Source organism: Rhipicephalus sanguineus, chromosome 1 (genome assembly GCF_013339695.2).
Source record: "Rhipicephalus sanguineus isolate Rsan-2018 chromosome 1, BIME_Rsan_1.4, whole genome shotgun sequence".
In the NCBI taxonomy this organism is placed as follows: domain Eukaryota; kingdom Metazoa; phylum Arthropoda; class Arachnida; order Ixodida; family Ixodidae; genus Rhipicephalus; species Rhipicephalus sanguineus.
The window spans coordinates 54,126,873-54,143,457 of record NC_051176.1 but is presented as its reverse complement, the minus strand read 5'-3'; the positions used below and the strand labels follow the sequence as shown (position 1 = coordinate 54,143,457).

Sequence of the window (16,585 nt, the reverse complement as noted above, 5' to 3'; positions counted from 1 at the left end):
GAGTAGAGTAGAGTAGACCCTGGAATCTGTGGCTCGTACCCACACCGGGGGTTAACTCCCGTTCCCTTCTTCTTCGTCGTTACCGAAAATCCTTCCATGCGCGTGACATTCCCGCGGGAGGTTCAAACAATTTATAACAATGGCCATTTAAATGGAAGTTAGTGGGTTCGGTCTTGACTTTTAACCGGCTGCGAGTTCTTTTCTTTTCGTCAACCCTCTTTCATTTCCCTTTATGTCACAATTACTACACTGCAATTAAAAACTAAATATAGTGTCCATATGCCTTCCTTGGGTTTAATTATCTGTTTGCTCGATTAGGTTGCGTCTAGCAAAGAAACGGCCCCTAGAACTATTCTATTTCTTTCATTCAGTAAGGACTGCAGTTGCAGAGAGCGCATGCAAGTTTTCAGACAGCAGCTGCATCCCCAGTGGACATTCTGTGAACTATCCGAGGCTTGATATAAATGATGAAATGTAATCTTGGCCCCGCCACGGTGGTCTAGTGGTTACGGCGCTGGACTGCTGACCCGAAGGTCGCGGGATCGAATCCCGGCCGCGGCGGCTGCATTTTCGATGGAGGCGAAAATGTTTGAGGCTCGTGTACTTATATTTAGGTGCAGGTTAAAGAACCCCAGGAGGTCGAAATTTCCGGAGCCCTCCACTACGGCGTCTCTCATAATCGTAGCGTGGTTTTGGGACGTTAAACCCCCCAGACATTATTATTGAAATGTGATCTTGCTGTTCACTTGGCGCTACCTACATATTATCGGCCGTTCAGACAGTCCACCCCACAAACCATACAACACGTTTTGTGCATCTACTCATCCCAGGCTGTTCGAAGGCAATCACTGGTAAAACATTTTCCCAAGTTTATCAGTCGAGCTTTATCTAAAATGGAACTTGGCTTGACCCTTGTCGTCTGCGAATCGGTGTGATATCCCTTTTCAGGCGGCCGTGCACACTTTTGTGCATGGGGTTATATCTACTGCCGGTTGTGACAAGCGATGACAAAGAAAAAAAAAACAGCGTGCATTGATTGAGCCTTGGGTCCCTCTCCATGCTCACATTGTATCCATTTAACTTGGAGTGTGGTGCGTATTGACTGCTTGCACGTGACGCCATGGCCAAGAGGTTCTTAATGTAATGGTGCCCCAACATGGTGACTATGATGACGTCAAGGCGGCATAATCACATTGCGGTTAGCCAGCTTCAATGTGATCTTGTGTGTTAACCAGCTTCAATGTGATGTGAACTTTATTGGCCTCTGTGCATGAATAAGGCAAGGACCTGCATGTAATCTGCCGATAACATTAACGTTACATCACAAACTTGGCATCCCATCGGATTGGTACTCCAACATGGTGGTTTTATGACGTCAGTGAAAGATGGGGACTATCATGGAATAACTAATAGCGCAACAAGGTTGAAACACGGACAGAAAGAAGAAAAGGACACAGCGCTGGATTCGAAACTAACTGTATTTTTGAAAAAGAAAGAACATATGTGGCTTTTTTTTCTCAAAAAGAGCAATGCAGAAAGCGAAACTGGGCTAAATTTCACGGACGCGTAAAGCGCGCCTAAGTATCTTTAACTTCTAAAACAGTTGGAATCAGAATGGGGCGATTCCTGACTGTAACATGAACTCAAAAATGCAGTTTCTAATAAAAAAATGAGCCACATCCTGCATCTGTTTCAATCAAACTGAGCCACATTCATTAATCCAGCGCTGCGTCAACAATCATGACCAAAACAACCAACGTGGTCTCATCCAATCTGTTTCGTTTGTGTCCTAGTTGCTTTTCTATCGTGTTTACGTTCCACAATTAGTTTATCCAGGGCGAGTTGGCACTTACTGAAGAACATGATGTTGTTGAAGAACTCGAATATAAAGAGTAAGAGGCCGACTTTCCGACTTCTTTTTGCCTCGTAGTGTTTCTTTTCGAGTTTAGCGCTACAGTATCATGTCCTTCTTTCGCTCGAAGACGGTATATTTGAAATAAAAGACATATGAAATGAAGATGTTGGGCACGATTCTATTCCTTGAAGAAAAAATAATCCGAAAAGGCACGGCATAAAAGGAGCTCAGAAGAAGAAGAAGAAGAGCTGGAGCACTTTTCAAGGCCTTCAATAGATTCCAAGAACTAGAAGACGCACCGCCAGTCCAGAATAGTGCGCCTTTTGCCAGGAAGGACCACTCGCTCTTCGAGTCTAGACATCGCCATTACGCCCATGCGACGAAGGACGGCACTGACGGAAGCACAAAGATGATGTTACTTTTATCGCAAAATATTGTTATAGCGTACATCCGAATCGATTTAGACTTCTTTTACGAGCTTTTACACCTACGAGAGCGTGAGTTGACTCGTTCGGGTGCTGCTGCCACGTCTCATTTGGCGGCCCATTGCAGATCATGTGGTTGTGTGCCCTACCTTAAGAAAACCACTATAAAATACAGACATGTTGATCAGCGCACGCCTGAAATAGCCGACGCCTTTTTTTATAAGATTCAGCAGAATTTGTACAACTCAACCATCAATCACTCTTCTAGAGGAAGAGTACAATTATCTGTTAGAAAAGACATGGTTCATGTTGTTTTGCAACACATGTGCAGAGTTCGGTGACTCTGTTATCTATATTCTTTCTTTTTTAAAAAATAAATTTAGTTGTGGGTTCAGCGCTGTGTCCTTTTTTCCTTTCTTGTCCGTGTTCTAACCATGTTGCGGTGGCCGCATTTTCGGTGGAGGCGAAAATGCTTGAGGACCGTGTACTTAGATTTAGGTGCACGTTAAAGAACCCCAGGTGGTCGAAAATTCCGGAGCCCTCCATTACGGCGTCTCTCATAATCATATCGTGGTTGTGGGGCGTTAAACCCCAACAATATAAAATAAGTGAATGAGTTACGCTGAGGTGTATATATTTGCACGCAATGATAAATGCGGGGATTGCCAAGACCGCGGCCCGAGCCCTCCCCTCTGTGTATAGCCATGCAGGTTACACATTGTCTGCATCGGCTTTCTTCTTTTGTTCGCTTATAAAGCAACTAAAGTTACGCAGCAAGTGGATAAAATGAAAACTACAGCTGCATGAATTGTGACAATTTAATGGACGGACACTAGCCAAACAGTGCAGTCGGCCGTCCGTCTCGTTTGGCCACGTCGGCGGGTGGGCTCAGCCGACGCACTGGCAGGCGCCGTTCTTGCCGCAGAAGCCGTGGTGTTTGCCAGCGTCGACACACTGCCGGGAACACGCAAGCTCGTTGTACGGGCAACCGAACCCGCGACCTGCGGGCAACAAAGAGGTGGGGCATATACATGTAGCAGCGGCCGCGTCTATACGTAGTTGCTCGGGAATAATTATACGCACGACTATACTATAAATCACAAAGATGAAGGCGTGAAAACTTGTTGCCTCTATTTCAGCTCTTCAACAGCTCTTGTATGTGTGCGTTCAATATATGTGACTGAAGCTTGAAAGTTAACGCTCGTAGCGTGCTACGTTAAAGCACAGAAATTCGATGCAGCTGCTTTGTAATAAAGGCGTCAAAGTGCTAATGTGTAGCAACAGCTTTGAGAATCCTGTTCCTTAAGGAGCCTCTCTAATGTGTTTGTTCTTCCAACAGGTTCGCCTCACACGTGATGTGACGCTGATCACAGAGCTCTCTTCTTACGCGTTGTGCCCAGCCTCACTGTATATACCTAACTCCATATATCGAGAATGTGATCCAGCGAAGATGAAGGACGCAGATTTTTACATAATCATTTAGGCGTGACGTCAAAGCTTGTGTGCCTTTGACGACGCCGCTCATATATAATTTTCTCCTGATTTATTGCGCGTACGTGAGAAATCGAGCGAACTAGAATTTTACCTTCTGAATTTACTAAATGTATGCTGTGAGGAATGAACTTCTGTTTCTTTTGCGCTCACCCAAGAAAACCGCAATTTTCAATTGTTCTTTCACTCTATACTGCTTAAATGTATAGGCGGCAGCCACTGCGGCGCTACTTCTCGCAGACAAGCGAACGAGTTCTTTGTACTGATTATCAGTTCAAAGAAACGGATGAGCAGTATACACACCAAACGCAAACAATAAGCGGTCCACTTGGGTATTCGAGACGGCTTGCCGTTTTTCCTGACCATATTCTGCTGCGACGCGGCTTTTTTCAAAAATTGTCGCGTAAGCTTCTGGTCTGACGTACCAGGGATGACTGAATTCCTGCACTGCCGGTGCGCTCGATTTCGGTTTCGCCTAGATCGGGGCCTTGAATTTCGGTGATTATTATCTCAGGTTAGTGCGTTTCAAAATTCGGCATGTCAAGTTGTTACACCCTACAACTCCTCCATATAAACAACGGCCCTAAAGTTAATTATTAAAAAAATAATTAACGAGTTTCTGTTAATTACTGATTTGAATGCAACTTTAGGTGTGGCAAAGTTTTTCCGCCTCGGCGTAGAGTTCATTTGCGAAGACGACAGGGGCCCGACTGTCATAGCATTTTTATAAAAAAAAATCTGTATTGTCTAAACGCGCGCACGCGCGCACACACACACACACACACACACACACACACACACACACACACACACACACCACACACACACACCACACACACACCGCACGCACACACACAACACGCGCGCGCGCGCGCACACACACACACACACGCCACACACACACACACACACACACTCACACTCACACACACGCGCACACACACACACACACACACACACACACACACACACACACACACACACACACACACACACACACACACACACACACACACACACACATGTATACGTGTTTTCTGCACAACCGACGCTTATTCATGACGGTTCGATAAATCCACGCATCTAATGGTTTAGCAGCGAGCTATAAGTGCTTGTTCTAGAGAAGCCCATAAAACGGTATAGACATGTTTATAACGACAAATTTTAATCGGCCATGAAGCTAGTTAACGGACTCACTTCGATAACCTTTTTGAATTATTCTTCAAGCTGCAAGGATTAATCATAAATCCACTGAAGTTATGTGTGATTATAAATCCTTAGGCTCTCTTTTGCTCGGCACATCTGATGAGACATTACTTTACCAATATCTACCCTCAAAATGTGCTGATTTGTGAATCGGCGTGGCGGCATCATTTCGAGACATCGGGTCTTTTTAAGAGACTATTAAGAAGAACACTAATTATTTGAACAGTAATATATTTTGCGCCAGGTTTTGGAGAAGACACGACTTTACTGTTGCTGACTCTCGCGATTTAAAAACGTTACGATAAGGCAAGTGACTGAAAAGGTTGATCAGTGAACTATCATTCAAATTAGTTACAATAGAGATTGCGATTTGTCGTGCAATAAACAATTAGGCCGCATGTTGTTTATCTGAACAAGCTAAACTGCCCTTGCACGGGCGTTGATGTGAATGTTCCTTTCTGGAAATACTTAAAACATAAACATAGTATGCCGCAAAACCATACAAATAATTTGCGTCATTCGCATAGGCTTGATGCGGTAAAAACAGCGACAAAAGCAATAACGTAAGAAACTGGCACGAAAAAAGAAAAAAAAAGCTGTCTTACAGCGATGAACGCGTTCGGGATTATTTTGAGCGGAGACGTGAATCCCCACTGCTCTTCACAACGTGTACCAATATTTCTATAAATCTTCCCGGCGTGGCTCATAGGCCAGGCGGCGTTGTTTAAAGAACAAAAATATACCGCCCAAGCACTCCGTACACATGTTAAAGAGTCAGGGCGTACAAACACGCGTGGACACAAGAGGGAAGTCAAGACACCACGCACAAACGCCGGCGTTTGTGGTGTCTTGACTTCTCTCTTCTGTCCACACGTGTTTGCACGCCCTGCCTCTTTAACATGAATACTTACCAACTAGCTCAGCTCGCTGTTATTTTACAGTCCGTACATATGGTTAACCAGCGAAGCGCGAAGCGTGCGGCCCCGGTGTTAAGCAGTGGTTTAATCCCGACGTTGTGTTGAAGCCTTTCTCAGTTATTGGTATGGTTTGAACGGTGAAATCCGCTGGTCTTTGAGGATGCTGAGCATGACGTCGAAGAGTTTGTTGACGTATATTACACACGCCTCGGGATCATTGTTTCAAAGTTCGCCGCGTTCGAGGAACGCCATTTCCTGCACGAACCAGCGTTGCGTGTCGTCGCCGTGTATCCTGATGGAGCAGCTCAATTAAGCGGTCCCAATGAACTTGGGGGCAGACAAACTTGGAAATGCCGTTGGCTTGCCAAGTTGCGTTGTCCAGGGCTTAAAGTCAGGGGGGGGGGAGGGGGGGAGGGCGGCCCCTCTTCCATTTCTTAAGGAGGGGCTGTATGTAGTATGTGTGTATGTATGTATATAGGTCGCCGCCCTCTGAGAGCCCCCCTCCAATGAAAGGAGACTTTAAGACCTGGCGTTGTCATTGCGAACACCTCCTTCTTGCGTTCCTGCCCGCAATGGACCGTGTTTGGGCAGACGCCGGAGCACTAGTCGTTCCTCGACGACGTTGAGCCTGGACAAATGTGAAGGTATCGGTGGCTAAACGAAGCCGTTAACGCGGCCTAAATTTGGCATGCTGCCTTTGATTAGCGATTCCTTGAATGTCCCACAACCCGCAACTGACCGACGTCGGGAGCAGCTGGGGAACCACCGCGTCAGTACCTCCATGGCATTGTTCCGTTGTTGTCGAGACCGGACCCCGTCGATCGTAGCCAGGTTATTGTCGAACCACATGATGTTTATCTGAACGAGGCATGGGTCCATCAGAGAGACGGCGCCACTGACGGCGCAGCCAACGGCGCGCGCGCTTGGGTGCGACGTAGAGAACGACGTAACTAACGGCGCCGCCAATGGAGACCATTATCGAAACATGCGGCGAAAGGTATTTCGTTTCGCCTAGCCATATACAGCTTTCTCTGTAAAAATAGTCAGATTTTCAGTGTCCGATATCCGTAATTGCGTCAGCGTAATGCTGGATTAACAGACACCTGATCGCCAATAAAGAGAAGACAACATAAATAAGTACTGTATCTGGAAACACTTACGGAGCCTAAGGTGCGCACTCCGTGAGGCATCCTGCATGGACCCTATAAAATTCGGGAACAAAAAGTACACGTGGCAAATAAGTTCTGCGGAAGCATGCATGCGAGGTAGAGCAATGTTCGTGAAAGGGAAATATCGTCATCCACCCGTTTGCTGCACGAAACTACAAAAAAAATTGGGGGACGCTTAAGCTTCGCCTTTAAGAGTTGAACGCGATAGCGATATCCGGCCCCATCCTCATCGCGCTCTGTTTCGCTTGTCATTATGTTCAGTCACCCAGTCACACAACCTCTTTCAACAGCACTTTTATAACAGTGAACCCACTACGTGTGTGTAAGAGAATGCGCGCACTATGATTTGGGGACATATGCACGTAGCGCCATCTGTCGGCGGGGACTGCGGTGGCCTGCCGTAACTGAATGGGAAATAGGCGAAAAAAATCGTATCTGACGAGAAAATACAGATATCAAAAACGACTCCCGGTTCTATACAGCAGACACTTACTTGAACATTCTGTTAAAATTACAGTGTTGGCGCTATAACCGCGTGGCTTCCCAAAGTGTTTAAAATTTTACAATGGGGCACCCATGTATTTCTAATGGGCGGTGTTCAATTGCCCTGGGAAGCCACAGCTTGTAGTGCGAGTACTGCAATTTTTACCAAAATGTTCCAGTAGGTCCTACTGTATAGAACCCCGAGTCGTTTTTGATAGCTTGCTTTTTTCAAGAGATATGATTTTTTTTCGCATATCTCCCATTCAGTTAAGGCAGGAGGCCGTCGTCACCGCCGAGAGATGGCGCCACACACGATGTCCCCAAATCCTGGGAATGTGTATGCCCTTTGTAATGGGTGGCATGCTTAAACCAGCAGCCATTACGCGTGATATTTTTTCGAAGTTGCGATGCACCACTACGTGTTCGTAAGGGAATACGCGCAGTAATGTGGGTGCCTTTTGTAATGGGTGGCCGGCTTTAAACCACTAACTCGTTATGCAATTCACATGGTGTGACGCCCGATAGCAATATACGCTTGTATTGGCTCGAGGAGTTACGGAGTCGCCCTCTATCGGACGCGCCCTCGATTGCGTGCTAGGCAGGATTGGCAGGATGCCGCCGGAGCGCTCCCCATAGGTTTTGCTGTCGGCGCTCTACAAAAACACCTCGCGGAAGCCCTCCGGGGCATTTCTGTAAGTACTTTCGAAATGAACTGTGTTCTTTACTGTCAATATAATCATTTTCGACGAACTGAAAGCACAAGATAGCCTACAGTCGCTGTCTCTTTGCAGAAAAACCGAGCCACCGCTTCACGCTTTCACCGCTTGGAGACCCCTGAACAGGCTTGCACTTGCGTGACAAAGGTAGTTCACTCGCTGAGTGCAAACTATGTGAAATATCTCGTTAGAGTAGACTGCCTGTATAACCAAACGGAGCATAACAGAAAGAAGCTCAAGCCCGCGATCGCACGGTTCGCGGACGACTGACGGTGCCTCTACATTATGAGCGTCTGCATGTATATTCGTTACTGATGGTTTCGCTATTGCTACGAGCGCGTTTTGGCACCGCGCTGTGAAATTTAGGCGCAAAACATGAGAATTTGTGAGGTAAACAAACAACTATACTGTTGCGCGGACGCTATCAGAGCAGTCAACAAACACTTTCCTTACAACTGCGGCTTCGGTGCGCCATGACAAGCTTGTGATCTGCCGTCCCGCGATTCAGTTTTTTTTCTTTTTCGGTCTAAATTCGGGTACGTTTCAATGTCATTTGACAAGTTGTCTCGCACTGCGTATTGATCGGCCCTTCTCAGCGGACAAATGCCGCTGCTTCTGTTTCTTTATTCAGCGCATTAGTTTCGTTTGGTGCTCACACAAACGTGAGCAAATGCGACGCCTTTTTTTAATGCTCCTTATTATCGTTCCGTTTGCATTCCAGTGAACTTGCCGCTCTCTGTGCTCAACAATTCATAGACCAAAGCTTCACCACTTCGAGATTGCTGGTGAAGGAGAACCAGTCTACGAGACCGAGCATGTAGTAGCATGCGACGCCTAGGAAAAGAAAGAAAATACAGTAACGCGGGAGAATCAGTGCATCGACTGACAAGAAGAAGAGGCTTTCGCCTTCTAGTCATCTTTAACGAATGCATAAGGGACCCTATGCGTTTTTTAATTCAACATATCTAAACAATGACTTGCGCATCTGCAGCCGATTTTGTGGACGCTGAGCACGGGGCCGACGATCAAGAGGTCGCATTGGAGGGTTCTGAGATGGCATCGCACGTGGTAAAAGGCAGCGCTTTTACCATCCTGTGGCAGATAAGCATCATTTGCCGGCGGGAAGCGCGCGCGAGCCATCGTCTCAGTGCGCGCTGTCTGCTACTCACCGAACATCGCGGGCCCGACGCAGTAAACAAATGTCTTCGTCGCGGAAGTGCTTGTTGCACACAGGACTCGTAGCGGATGGCTACTTGCCGGTTCTTAGCTTTACAACCCATGCATCACGCTGTTTCTTGTCCCGCGGTTACCAGTGCAGGCTGACACTGGGCTCCTTTGCGTAAGCGCGGCGCTGCGGCACCGAGCGGTAGAGCCCCATGTTCGTCGCCTTCGGAGGCAGCCACTCTATTAAAATGGTTTCAATGGAGAAGAGAATGAGAAAAAACTTCCGAATTTGAACAGAGCGCAGCGCATGTGGGACTTGAAACTCGTTTTCAAAGCACGCGGCAGTGCGCCACAAGCAGCCGACGCGGCCGCGGAGACCACGTGATCCTGCCAAGTACGTCACGCCGACGGTGGCGCCGGCGCTTCCAGTGGTGGGCCTCGAGGCCAATACAAGCGTATATTGCTATCGGGCGTCACAGTACGAGATCTAATATCGCAGTAAAACAGGGTAACCCTGTTTTACTGCGTTATTAGATCTCGTACTGTGACTCCTATACACAGGACGCGTATGTTTGTGAAGCATTAAAGTTAATTTCAGTGCAGTTCCACGCAATGGAGTGGATCTGTGGTAGAACACCTGCTTGCCACGCGGACGGCCTGGGTTCGATTCTCACTCGAACCTAAGATTTTTTATCTGTTTTATTTGCATCTTTCTCGATTTTTCGCTCACAACCAACGACGCCGACACCGACGCCGACACCGGAATTTCTGCGGAACGTGCTCTTTAACGCTATCGCGTTAATATATCCGCAAATATTCTCAAGAGCAAGGCTTCCCTGTTGCCGAAATATGAGAAGAAAAAAGGAATTGGGATTATTTTCTCTTTCAGAAGGCCGTGCGGACTTCCTTTGTTGCTGCTTGCTATACAAGTGGGACGATGACAATGTTTCCCTTTAGATATCCAGAAGTTCGGAACTTTTGAAGTATCGGTTTCAGGCGTCGCGTATCGTACGTTAGTTTTTTTTTTTAGCCTGCTAAGTCTACTGAGCTGTCTACAGTTTGTTGACGACCGCTTTTATTTCAAAGGAACATGACAGATTACAGCTTTAACTAGAAACCGGAAATGTTGGCGTCGCCAGACGCTCATGTGTTATACCTTATCGGAAGACGAGGTCGCCACACATACCCGCTCCAAACACTCACGCATAAACGTGGATTCGATTGCCGGCCCTATAGAGACTTATACCTGGATCTAGGGGTTTTCTATCCGTTTTAGGGATTTGGCGTCTTTTTATTGAATTTAGGGATTTTGGTAAAGCCCTGGGAATGTTACATTACGCGGCCTAATGAAAGGCGTTACTGAGTAATCACGCGTTTTCAACTATATAGAAAGGCCGTCCGTCACGCCGTTCTCATAAGAGCGAGACTAGTGACAAAAAATATTTGGACAAATGAGAATCTGATCGAAAGTACACAGGAATAAAGGATAATTTTCGCTATTTGCTGTTTTTTTTTTAAGACGACTTTGGTGTTCTGCTGGGCCGAGTGAAGGCGATGGCAGTTCTGTAACGCGAGATTATCATGTGCTGAATACTGGGGGGGGGGGGGGGGGAAGAATAAAACTTTATCGCCGTATCATAATGAGCGCCCTGAGTGATTGCTACTCTGTGAAACAAATAGAAATTTTGTCTTGTAGTGCACACGAAAATGTGCCGAGTTCACGCTCGCCGCGGGCCTTCACCGTGCACTCTCTATATGTCAAATAACTTCTGGACCAGGATACGTTGATAGAATGAGAGCGAAAGTAGTACTGACAATTGGCCGAGTTGGTACGGATTCATTATTATGCTAACGGCGTTACGGAATGAGACGAAAAAACTGTTCGTGCGTTTTCACTTTCTCCGTCACGCCGTTCTCATAAGAGCGAAACTAGTGACAAAAAATATTTGGACAAACGAGAAGCTGATCGAAAGTACACAAGATGGCTATCAGACAGTAAAAAGAGGGCCCTGTATATTTACTGCAAATTATGCAACGCTGATTGCAAATGTGGAAAATTAGAAATTGACCGCCACCTCGCAAGGTGTAAGTGCAAGAAATGGACTACAGACTTTCACGTCTATGCCTTCAATGAGTGGGCAAAGTGAACTTGAATAATTAGTTTGTCTCTGTAGCACTGGCGACATCTGCAAGTCCTTTATGTGGAATTACTCCACAGAATATGCAGAAAAAATACCTTCAGTGGCTGTTAATATGCTTTTTAATACTAATAAGGTTAAGATGAATTGGGCCACAGAACGAACTATCTTTATACGTTGTTAAACGTGAATTAACCTGAATGACGACATTAAAAGTCAATCTAGGGATTTTTCATGTAACCAAGGTATTTTCGGGGGTCAAGCTAGGGATAAAACGTTGACTTAGGTTGGCATCACTGCTGGTCGTACACGAAGGTTGTCATATCGCTATGTTCTAGACGACGCAGTTTGCATCTGGCGCGAATAAGAGTTCGCGGATCTTGACACGCGAGTTTAATTGTTGCGCACACTTCGTAAGAGGTACAGGCCCGTAATAAGTACCTGCAAACTAGGCGGCGTGCAAAATTATAGTAGGTATATAAGGCCTCATTTTTAACTCAGCGCGAACTACACCTTCGACGTACACATGTGTACAAACCGACCCGATGAAGGTGCTATATTTATACGAAGTTTCGTTTAATACGCGAATAGTAATAAAAATAATAATGTAAAAAGCAACGAAAAAGAGTCGAAATTTGTTTGAAAAGCTCCGCGTGTTTTAATTTTACAGCCACGAATAAGCTGGCGTTATGTGATCCGCTTAGAATATCTTCTCTCAACCATAAAGGCCCGTTTCCGATGCAAACACTGCTGTATTTCTCTTTCATTATGGGACAACCACGTTGTAGTTTCGGTTCTTGTGCCGTTTAACCGGAGTTTATCAGAAAACGAAAGAAAAAGAGAGAAGGTTTTCGTTTCGGTGAAGCTTGTTCAAAAATATGTCGCTGGGCCATCAACCAATATCAGTAATAATAATAATTGTTGGGGTTTTACGCCCCAAAACTACCATACGACCATCTGATGTTCTTCCTTACCAAGGCCGGTATATACGCTCGATACGCTTGTATCCGGTATGTTCGTCTTATAGAGAGTTTAGTGTATTCGTAGTTCATGTATTTGCTGGGGGTCCATCGAGGCTTTTCGAGGGTGCTTATTCGACTGGGACACAGTCATCATCTGGGCTACAACGCAGAGCCCGAAAGTTCTATGCACGACGAACGCGGGAACATGAAGGGTCATGCGAAGAAAGGTGGGGGAGCGGGCTAGTTCGTACTCCATAATGTTGAAACTTCAGCGCAAAAAGTACATAGCGGACAAGGAAACGGTTGTCCTCGTCGCTTCCTCGGCCGCTGTGTACTTTTTGCGCTGAAGTTTTAACATGATGCCAACACGCGGATATGTAAGAATCGTATATGCCCGCTCTGATTCCGATCCGTTGATCGACGGTAAAACAATTCTGCTGACAAGGCGCACCGCACGGAATTCACTCATAAGGCTTAGAATTCGATGAAAGCTCTCTTTAAGTAGAAGCACTTTACCTTCTTGGAACCGTACATGCTTCTTAACCTCTCGCTCGTAAATGTTATCAGAGTCGCGACCTGCAGGCTAACATCGCTCGAGGGCAAAGGAGTTGGCTGAGAACGCGGTCCTTGTGTGTTACCTATACCAGGGAAAACGCTGCCATTGTCACTCGTGTTCGCTCCGAATATCAACGCCTGCGAGTACACTATATGCACATCAATTTCGCGTTTTCTCTCTATATCGCAAGCGTAAAGACATCAATCAGTGCGATCAGCAGCGGAACGTGCTGAGCACGAAAGGATGACAAAAACACGCTTCACACCACTTCTGCAAATTTCCCGCTGCCGTTGCCTCATTTTTTTTACGTGCGGGCGGTATCCCTTCAATAATCATTCAACATTTTCTATCTCTCAAGAGCAAAAGAACGGGAAACTGATTTGGGAAGAAGGGACGTTATGATCGTACGCTGGCGCTGCGCACAGAAATTTTAGGAAGTTGGGGAGGGGTGGGGGTGGGGGGGGTTAAGGACATTCGTACATCTACCCTGGATCCGCGCATGGCCCTCGTGGTTGTTCATCAACACGGAAACCTCATGTGAGATGCCCCGCCTTGGTGCGCTGACCGCTATCGCTTGATATATACTTCAAAAACGCATGCTCGATGGTTGTTTTCCGAACTCTCACAGTAGAGCGATGTTCCCCCCGTACATTAGACCACAGACGCACGCCTGCAAATCCCGTACATAACTTTCTTCCCAGACTCAGCCGTGTACGCCAGTGGGATTTGAGACGCTTACTAATACAAGTGAGAATCTGCACCATTTTTTTTTTCAAAGTAATTTAGACGCCTGGGAAGAAAGCAAAGACAACATCGAGAGAAAGGAAGCCCCTGTAGTTCGTCGCCTGCTCCAGTTCTCCGACAACTGGAGCCGCCCCCCCCCCCCCAATACTTTGACTTAATAGGGAGGGGGAGGGGGGGGCTGCGATGAACCTTCGACCCCCCCCCCTGAAGGGGAACCCTGCGCACGCCTGTGGTTGTTCATCAACCGAACACGGTCGCTATCGTACTTTGCTAGTGGAGCAAGTAATTCCAAAAATAAAGCGGCCACGCATGCGTATACTTCTGCACAAAACGTTTCAATAATTTTGTTACACACTTTTCCGCACTATTTGTTCGCGCTAAACGGCCACAATTTTTATGCTCTACTGTGTAAAATGAACCGGCTATAATATATATATATATATATATATATATATATATATATATATATATATATGTAGCTCAGCAACGTGTTTTTGGTTCCACACGAGTCAATTCGAAAGTGCCTGCCCATGCGGGACAGAACATTAAAAAAAAATGCCGTATTTATTAGGTTTGAAAATTGGTCAGGTCAGTAACGATAATACACTGTAACAGCAACACCCTTCATTTGCTTACAACATGCGCACAGCGTGCAGTGTTCGAGGTCACCCTGGCAACAAAGCTGTGAGATTACAGCTTGACGAGTTGAAGGAGCCACTACAAGGCAACATCAGATATAGTATGCAGCATGTGTTAACGCGATAGCGTTAACGAGCTCGTTTCGCAGAAATTCCGGTGTCGGTGTCAGCGTCGGCGTCGTTGGTTATGAGCGAAAAGTCAGCGTTGCCCGCGAGCGCAAATGCGAGTTAGATCAATGTAAATAAATAGTAAAAATGTTTGGTCCGGGTGAGAATCAAGCCCAGGCCTTTTGCGTGCCAGTCAGGTGTTTTACCACGGAGCCACACCAGTCCTTGGAACTGCTTCGTAAAAGAAACGCTATAAGAATGTCATGCAGTGGGTGGAGTCTCCTTAACGCACATAATATTGAGTGGCAGAATCGTAGAATCGCACGACTCTTACTAAAATGTATTCAGATAGTCTATCTACTGTCCAGAAATGGTCTTATTCTATAGACTGTCTAAACCCATTTTTGTAAGGGGAGGCGTCAAAAGAAGTGAATTCCGCAACGAGTGGGTAGTTTAAAAGCTGCCCACCCTTTGCAAAGTGCGCAGTTGCCCAGGTGCGCGTGGCACTTTACGGACGAGTAGTGAGTATACTTGACAAGTTTGCTAAAGGAAGGATTATGGCGTAGTGGGCACTGGGCCACTGTATATCCAGTAGACATTCTAGGATAGTTTGAAACGGCCAATGTTTCCTTGCGGTATGATTGAAGGCGATGCGCACGGGGCCCGATTACGCTATCGCGTTCGACTCTTGAAGACGTAGCTCAAGCGTCATCCAAGTTCTGATTGCTCGCACACTGAAACACGAGAGCACGCACAGACACTTCACGTAATTGGCAAAATCGCCAGTGAGACACTGGAAATTGCGTTGATAAAATATAAGGGTGTGCATGTCACCAGACAGGCCCTGCAGGTATACCCGCCGCACCACCGCGAGTCCGGCACAGCAAGCAATATCATCTTTGAAGAAAGCAAGGCGTTGAGATACGGGCACAATTAAGAAGGGAAACAGACGTCAATTTTCGGTCGTTCCAAGCAAACAAACGAAACGCAAACGAGTGCATAACCGTGTTGTTCTCCTACTTATCTCAGCGTTTGTATTCCATGTTTCTCTCCTCTTGTGTCTGCTCACCTTCGTCTACGATGATGAATCATCCCTGCCATTTGACTAACTTGCTGTCGTACTAAGCAATATCATCAGACACTGATTTCGGTTACAGAGAGTTCCTTGAAACAAGTGTATCTATTCGACGATCCTTTACCTGCAACCAGCATCGCCATCAGGAACAACAGTGCCAGGGCCATATGGAATACGAGCTGTAGCAGAGCAATACAACACACTTTTTTCTCCTGCGCCCGAATGCCGTGCGCCTTTCGGAGGCCGCCGAGGTCCCTCGCCCCCTTATGAACGAGAGGGTTGAGCAAAAAAACAATTATAAGCGGTCGATTTGCGCATGCTCTCTGGAGCAAGCACTCGCGCGGCGCAATTTGCTTTCCAACGTGCCACGGTGTCGCGAGCGTCGTAAACTTGGCCCGCGCAGCCATTTTGTTTTCTCTCTTTGCCGCTTGAGCGCCTATAGCTCTTAAACGTGTCGTGTAATAAGTTTACTTACGACCGTTTCGCGCGTGACTGGCGAAAGCGCGTGTACCTGGAGCGCAAGGCCCCGTCGCACTATTTGTGCGTGTATATATTATGTGCATACATATATTGTGCGTCTGGATGCCGTTTGCACGGAAGCGTTTCCTGCTCCTTTTCACTGATGGTGGCCTCGAGTCATAGTTCGTTTCATTTTCAATATATATATATTTTTATTATTGTCTCTCTCTGCTATACGTCTTGGCTGAGGCAGCAGGGTCATGACCTTCTGTGACCTGGCCATCCATCGTGCTTACAAAGAAGAACAAATAATGCGAAGGTGCTTTCCGATGAATCGGGTTTGCAGTATTCCGTTTTTAAAACGTTTCGTGTCATATAGCGGGCTGCCTCATTCACCGAAGACCGCCGTTCAGGTGTAACCTGTTACACCACAGCCATCAGTAAACGTTTTGCTGTTCCTTCCGTCCCTTCGTACATAT

The 16,585-nt window shown here is 46.5% G+C and overlaps 1 long non-coding RNA gene across 1 annotated transcript; it reads right to left on the bottom strand.

Annotated features, from left to right (window-relative positions):
• Positions 1–3,082: 3,082 nt before the first annotated feature.
• Positions 3,083–15,932, bottom strand: LOC119385459 (uncharacterized). The gene is made up of 3 exons (XR_005182180.2): positions 15,772–15,932; positions 7,055–7,096; positions 3,083–3,281 (listed from the first exon to the last, which is right to left on the bottom strand). It is a non-coding gene; the product is annotated as an uncharacterized LOC119385459 (long non-coding RNA).
• Between the last annotated feature and the right edge of the window lie 653 nt (positions 15,933–16,585).